General features: G+C 49.4%; 1 pseudogene; it reads left to right on the top strand.

Moving 5' to 3' along the window:
* The first annotated feature begins 4448 nt into the window (after nt 1-4448).
* LOC111741064 lies at nt 4449-4567 on the top strand (annotated as a pseudogene).
* Nucleotides 4568-7816: the final 3249 nt, after the last annotated feature.

The following is a 7816-nucleotide window of genomic DNA, read 5'->3' as shown; positions in this document are numbered from 1 at the left end:
TTTTTTTTAAGAGCAGTGAGTCAAGAGCTAGATTTGAAGGGGTTAAGGAAGAGAGGTATATAAAGAAACAGAGGTACAGCCTGTTTTGCATGCATTTAAGAAATTTGGCAGGAAAAGCCAATTGAGAAACGGGATGGTAGCTAGAAGAGGAAAAAGGGTCAAGTGAAGCTTTTTTAAGTTGGGAACACCTGCTCCTATTTGATGGCATTATGAAAAGAGTTGGTGAGAAGAAAAAGACTGAACACGACCAGAGAGGAGCAGTACTCGCACGGGGAGGGCCCCTTGGGACTTAAAAAGTTTCTTACCTCAGAGATGAGGGACACTGGATTTCTAAGAGGAGAGAATGGCTCCCAGGACAGATGAAGTGACAAGTGACAACTCTTCAGATAGGTAGCCTTCATCATTTAAAGCAACTATGAGGTGAGAGTGAATTAAAGCAGCATGTCTCATCTCGAAACGTGATGTGTATACATGTCACCTAGAGATCTTGCTACATAGATTCTGATTCAGTAGTTCTGGAGCGAAGCCTGAGAATCTGCATCTCCAACAAGGTCCCAGGCGATGCCTGTGCCGCTGGCCTTCGTGCATCATATCCGGCTAGGGAGAGTCTTAGGAAGTGGAAATAGAGAACATGGAGAAGAAGAAATGATCAAAATCCTAAGCAAGGAGAACGAATGTCCAAATCTCCCGAGTGAAAGGGCCCACTAAGCAGGATGTGTGAAAAAGAGATCAACAGGGAGACACATCTGGTGAAATTTCAGAACGAGGACGAAAAAGTTCTCTCCAGAGAGAACCGATAAGCTGTCGGCAGAGCTATGAGGATAAAGCTGCTATCGTAGAAATTCACCAGAAATGCAGGCGGTCAAATATCTCCAATGCTCTGAGGGAAGACTCTTTTGAACCTGGAATTTTATATACCCAGCCAAACTGTCACACACTGAGCGGATACTCTGGTGAGAAGCGCAACCTACTTAACAAGAACCTCCGGGCCCTCTCTCCCATCATCTTTCCATGGGCCTCCTGGCATAATGGCAACCTGAAATTCAGGAAAGCGAAGCAGTAAAAGTAATGAAGTCCAGGTCTACAGATCTGACCTTCTGACTTTATCCAGAGGAAGTCAAGAGTTGAAGGAAATAAACTGAGATACGGTCATTGAGGAATGAGGGAGTAGGTCGTACCATCCATGAAAAGTAAGAAGAAGCCGATGGCAGAGACTTGAAACGGCAGCAGTCGAGGCAGGCTGCTGGATTCACGGTACGAAGAGGCCTGCCTGCTCCCGCACTGAGAAGCGGGAGGAGGATGGAGAGGCGTTCCTGTTTTTTGGTGACATCTTCAGGGAGGAATTCAGAGTTGGGTTAAGATCGGAAGGCGAAAGCAAGACACAAGGAAATCGCTTTAGAATAAAGGAAACGCGTGCTCGGAATGGGGTTCCACAGAATGCAGTGAAAAACTGGGCTGTAGATAGCTTGATCTGTGCGGGGGTGAGCTGGGTCGTTATTGAGATGTGCAATGGGACAACAAGAAGAGAACAGCCTTGGCGAAAATGGTGAAGGTCAATCAGGGTGAGGAAAATAGGGTTTCCAGGGACTTTGTAAGCTTTTCAAGTTTGTAAGAATCATAGAGATTTAGTCCCCCATAGAATATATGATAAAAGAGGGATGAAGAGGAAAAGAGGCCTAAACTCGATGATCCCAACTAAATTTTTGGTTGTGCTGATCAGAGCACTAGGCTTAACTGACCATGGGCAGACTTGATCAGGGCTGACCTCAGCCAGGCAGAGGGGGAAATTCTTGATGAGGCCATGAGCCCAAGTCAGCAAAGGCGAAGGATGGACGGAGGCTGTGTGGATCAAAGCAGAGGAAGAAGCTGGTCCACAGAGGTCTGTTCAGGCAGGTAGAGTACACCTGGAATCAACAGGGCCCTGGGCAAAGAAAGGAGTACCATTAAACCAGGTTGATGCTTCTGTACCCAAGACAGGGAGTATTTGTTCCCTGGACGACTCTTCACATTGTCTAAATTCCTGCTGGTTGTGATTGTCAGATAGATAAAAGTCAGGCACAGGGAAGCTACGATTGTCTCACGTCACTCAACTGCTGCCCTCACAGGGCTTCAGGCAAGTATGGACGGGCAGGCTGAGACCTGGGCAGGCTGTACACCATGGAATCCCAAAGTCTAAGACAGGTAGAGGACTACTTGCCTTCATTTTCTTCTAGAGCAAGAGTTGGCAATGTTTTCTGTAAAGGGCAGATAGCTGCCGTTTAAAATCTCTGACACCACAACCCAGCTCTTGTTCACCCGTGCATTTTGCCTTCTAAAAAATGCCTCCATCTGATCCTAAGCACAGGTAAGACTTTGGTCTTAGAATGTTAATTGAATCACATTTGATACGCAGTGGCTGTTGAGAATTCTGTAGTGTAAACTTTTATAAAGAGAAGTGTCCTTTTCGGAAACCGTGTAAGCCTGCCTAACTCTGCCATAGCACAGCTTAGAATGTTAATTGCATAATTGATAAGTATCCTCACGCCTGAAACTCGAGCTACCTTTCAGCTTAGTTCTGCAAAACCTTATGTCGGAGAAATCAAACGAATATGTGTGATCGTATATGTTACAGATATTAGTCAAAGATGGGGTTAATTTTCAAGGAGCAGCGAATGTTCATTGTAAATACAAGTATCAGAAAACACACGTTTGAGGTGTAAAAAGCTTAATTTGCAAGGTCAGTGGAAGTAACGACACAGTAATGAAACTAAAAGACGTCATGTATATTTTCCCATTGTTTTGATGTTACTGAGCACATATCATCGCTTGGTCTGATTTTGATTAGTTTATACGCACCGAGCGAAACAGGCAAAACTCTCTGCCTTCAAGTTGCTTACATTCTAATGGGAGAAGAGGAGAAATAAATAAACTAACAAATAAAATCTATAGGATATCAGACAGTGCTAAAGAGGAAGTCGGAAGGGAGGAGAGGGAGAATGTGTGTGTGTGTCCATGCATGTGTGTGTGCACGTGCGTGTGTGTGTGTGTGTCGGGGGTGGGGGTGAGTCAGCAGGGCTGACACCCAGCAGCACGTGCTGGTGGAGTGGCCCAGGCAGCGACTGCTCTGATCAGTCAGTACCTCTGCTTTCCCCGTGTTGATTGCTTCGAACATCATCCTGCGAGAGGGGTTGCTTTTTCAAAATGATTGACAGGATGGCCTCACCGGTCAGCCGCCCTTTAAACAGAGACAGAGTGAAGGTGAAGGAGTGAGCCATGTGGAAGGGGATTTCTGGCCCAGGGACCAGCAAGAGCCAAGCCCTGAGGCAGGCCTGTCTGTGGCTACAACCAGCCAGGAAATGGTCTGTGCCCTTAGTCGGGAGAGGCTGTCTCTGATGGCTCTGAAAGACAGATCCATAACTTCCTCTTACACTAAGCAGATTAAATAAACCCTGTTCAAGTTAGAGTTCATGGCTCTGTGATTTCGAATGGCCCTAAATGATTCTAAATCCTTGTCCAATTTAAAGATCAATGTCTCCGCTGCCTTGAAACAGGCTTCTCTGTGATACTTGTAGACTTAATTGTAGACACATTAGGACATTCATGAGTGAAATGTGTATTGGTTTTGTTTCTGAAACTACCACAAAGTACACATTCTGCTCCAACCAACTTCCTCCTTCCTGGACCTTCTAGCACTGTGTGTTCATAGCGCCCTCTCCTGGCCAGCTTTAGCGCTATGTTTCTCCACCAGACTTGGTTGCACCCAGACTGGTCCAACCCAGGGCTCAGAGTGGCTGGACAGGCCCGGATAGAAGATGCCTGTGTTTCCTCATGCGTTCACTTCCTTCCCCAGCCTGGCCTACATTTAGCAGTTTTATTGTTTAAAAATGCTGTCTCCTGTGGTCTGTTAACCTCTGTTCTCTCCGGCTTGCATCTGGCTCCAGACCAGCAAACCATTGCGCATTGCTACGTGAGTATTGGCGGGTTTCTGCTCCATTTCTCCGTGTCCCTTTTCCCCCTTTCCTGGAGAATTGGCAGGCACAAGCCGAGAGGATCACGGAAGTCGAAACGTCACTCCTTTTGGATATACCCCCAGCCAATCAGATCCCAGGGCTTGGAGGCCAAGAGCAGAACCCATGGTGGTTCTGACCTTGGCACAGAGGAGCTAAAGATGCAAACTGTCCCCCAGCCCAGCCGTGGACACGCACTGTGCTCTTAGGTCCTTCCTCCTAAGGGAGTGAAAATAAATTATAATGGGCAATTGAGGATGGGGCTGGAGCCTGGTTTAGGGGACTGCTGTGGGCTAAATTGTATCTTCCAAAAATTCATATATTGAAGCCCTAACCTCGCCCCCACCCCATTGTGACCATATATGGAGATAGGGTCTTTGGGAGGTAATTTGGTTCACATGAGGTCATAAAAATGGGGCCCCAATGATGAGATTAGTGTCCTACTAAGAAGAAGAGGGACCAGTCTACAGCCATGCTACCCTGAACAAGCCCGATCCTGTCTGATCTCGGAAGCTAAGCAGGGTCGGGCCGGGTTAGTACTTGGATGGGAGACCACCTAGGAAGACCAGGTACTGCAGGCATAAACAATAAAAAAATAAGGGATTGTAAGCTGACAAGGTCCTTGCAATCTGTGAGGTCAACCAAGGGTTGCCTTGCCTAAAAAATTTTTAAAAAAAAAGAAGAAGAGGGACCAGAACTCATTCTCTTCTCTCTGCCATGTGAGGACACAGCAAGATGGCGGACATCTAGAGCCCCTTCACCAAGAACGAAAAAGGCCGGCATCTTGATCTGGGACCTATCAGCCTCCAGAACTGTGAGAAGTAAATGTCTGTGCTATTTTGTTATGGTGGCCTGAGCTGACTGGACAGGGACCCGGAGCCTCTCTCTTTTCCAATGGAGATTAATAAACCATTTCTATCTATTCTACTCCTCCCCTTTTTCCATCTTTAAAACAGAACAAAATGGGGCGGGGGGTTGGGGGGAAAGATGCCATTAATGATTTACTAGAAGTCGTGTTTCAAGGCAATTAGTTGTCTGCTTGCCTTCAGGTGGAACAGAGGGCTCTGCTGGAAGTCCTTACTCTGGCAGGGGGTCCTCCCCACCCCCACCTTGGCAACCCCGAGAGCAGCCTGGGAAGAATGAGATGCTGGGGAGGGTGGTGTTTGGAAGGAGAGATGCGGGCTGGAAGATTTCGCCCTGAAACGGTCTAAAGGCCACTTCCATCTGAGTCCTCTGGCCTTTTTCCTGTCTCTTCTCGACTGAGTCCTGTCTGATCCTTTTCCCCTCTTCTGATGGTCACTCTTTCTGCCTCCTTATTCTCAGCAAAGTAACCACAGAGTGGGCTTCTGGGCCGAGGGTGGCAGCCAGAGCAACGTGGGAAGCAGGGAACAGGGGATAAGGGACTGGGGACAGGGCGGAGGTAGGGAGCAGACACACGTGCCTTCGCCTCTGGTATCAGTGCTGCCTGCCTGGTCCCCACTGAAGGCGTATGTGTCTGACCCTACAACTGGACACTCTGTTCCACTTGCTGTTACATTCGAGATGGGAAATAGAAAAAGATATACAATAATCACATTGAAAAGCTGACTCTGCCCTGCCTACCCTTTGGTTTGTGAGTGTGAAATGGAGCAGAGGATGGGTTCGCTGCCGAAGGACTGTGGGGTGAGGAGGGGCCTGGCCTTCTGTGACACTGAGCAGCTCCAGCCCACTGTCCTGAACTCTGTCTTCTTGCTCATGGCTGGCACGTGGGGTGACGCACCTCCTGCTCCAACGGCCCCTGGCAAAGCTGTGCAGTAATGCTCTCTCACTGGCTGCATGTGTGGGACAAGAAGCTAAGAGAGAGGCTCTGTTGGGGTTCAGTGAAGGTTTTTCTAAGACAAGAGTGACATTTTAAACACGCTTGAAAAGGGAGAAGGGGAAAGGCGAAGCAGACTGATTCATGCCTTCCCTTCTCTTTTGAAATGAATCGTGTTACCCTCTGCCGCTGTCCCCACCCCCACGCCCCTCCCCCCACTCACATTTTCAGAGCGAAATGTATGCACGGAACATGTCTGAGATGCTGGCTCTGGGGATGGAGGCAGACGGGCTAGAAATGAGGGAGACGAACCAGACCCTGTCCCGCGTCTTCCAGGACAGCTGCAGGCACAGACTCGCGTCGGAAAGCGCAGGATTGCAACAGGCAGGACAGTGGAGCCTGAGAAAGCCACACAGCCCCTCCTGATGTGGCACCCACTATGGAACTGGACCGTTTGCAACCTCTAATTACGCCGCTGGTGGCAAGAGTGAGGTCATGGTGTCTGCAAATGACGTTCCCAGTAACGAGCCCCTCTCAAAGTGGCAGGCTCCCTGCTCAGCCTCCTCCTGGCCCAGCAAAACTCTGATAAGAAGCCAAATCAGACCGTTCCCTTCGTGTGTGGGGGGTGTGCGCGCGCGCGCGTGTGTGTGTGTATGTGTGTGTGTGTGTCCAGGCTGAGGCCAGAAAGAGCCTAAGTGTCCTCTTCTCCACTCCAGAGGGATGGAGACAGATTTGCCTTAAGAGCAGCTGGTGGGGTGCTGTCCGCTCTGCTAACAGTCCGGGATGCCAGGTGACTTCCTTCACGAAAGGAAACCTCCAGCCTCCCCACAAGTCCCCGGTTGGTGCCCTGCCCTGGCCTTTGAGGATCAAACTCCCGGAAGAAGGTGCTTGGGCTACACATGATTGTGCAACCAGGTCTCTTCCTACAAAGAGAAGAAATGCTGTTTGGAGCCCCAGGCGCATCCAGATCAGACTCCTGGCTGCCGGAAGTCTGGGATTGGACGCAAAGAGGGTGGATTGCCCCCGGGGTTTCTGACGGTTGTGTCGATGTGTGCTCCCACCCTCTGAGAAGGGAGATTCAGCCTTTCTGCTCCTCTGCCGGCTGAGGACAGGTTCTGGTAAATCCGGCAAATCCGGCTCTCAGGCCCCCTCTGTGAGCGAGCTGTGAAACAGCACCCTGCAGACCAGCTGTTCTCCATGGTCCGGGAAGGGCCTGGGCTCTCAGCTGGGGTGGTTAGAGCACGTGCGTGTCAGGGGTGGGGTGGGGGGGATGGGCACAGCTGGGCCTCCCTAACACATCTGGCACTGGCACGGCCATCAAGGGGAAGGAGGGCTGGCCGCATCTAGGCCACCTGCCCCCAAAGCCCTCTCTCCTTTACCAATAAGCCATTCAGAAGGGTTTCGGCCTAGGATGGAGCACAGGTTGCCAGGGATAAAAGTCACAAAATGTTGTCTGAATTAGGTGATTGAAGGACTGTAGAGTAGGCAGGCTAGCTTCTCGGCCATTTTCAGAAGGACACTATAGCTCTTCTTCCATGGCAGGTGAAATGAGAATGCGAAATGTGAAGAAATGTTTTTGATGGCTGTGTGCGCTCCGCAGCCATTGCCATCAGAAGTGGTGCCCTCTGGGGTGGAGTGGGCCACCAGGGACAGAGGAGAAAGCGCTGTGGCCAAGGGGGGCGGGGTGTCTCATGGCTCTTTGCTTCCCAACAGTAACACAGGTGGGCAAGGCCCACCCCTCCACCTGACTCAGCAGGCAAAGCTCCAGGGAGCACGATCGTTTAGGGACCCATGAAAATATTTAATTTCTTTTAAAATCAGAAGTGATAAATGAACTTTTAGGTCGAAGGAAATGTTTTAGCATGTCATATTAATAAATTTGTCTTTATGCCGACTGTCATGAAATATTATTTTTAATACATATATTTCTTTTAACGGAGGACGGGATCCAGGGAAGCAAAGCTGTCTGGTGTCCAGGGACGTTTTACTGGGTCCTGCAACTAAATTTGTCTTTATGCCGACTGTCATGAAATAC

This window comes from Pteropus vampyrus, unplaced genomic scaffold, assembly GCF_000151845.1.
Source record: "Pteropus vampyrus isolate Shadow unplaced genomic scaffold, Pvam_2.0 Scaffold72, whole genome shotgun sequence".
NCBI classification, from domain to species: domain Eukaryota; kingdom Metazoa; phylum Chordata; class Mammalia; order Chiroptera; family Pteropodidae; genus Pteropus; species Pteropus vampyrus.
The sequence above is the reverse complement of the archived record's forward strand: the minus strand, read 5'-3'. Positions and strand labels throughout refer to the sequence as shown.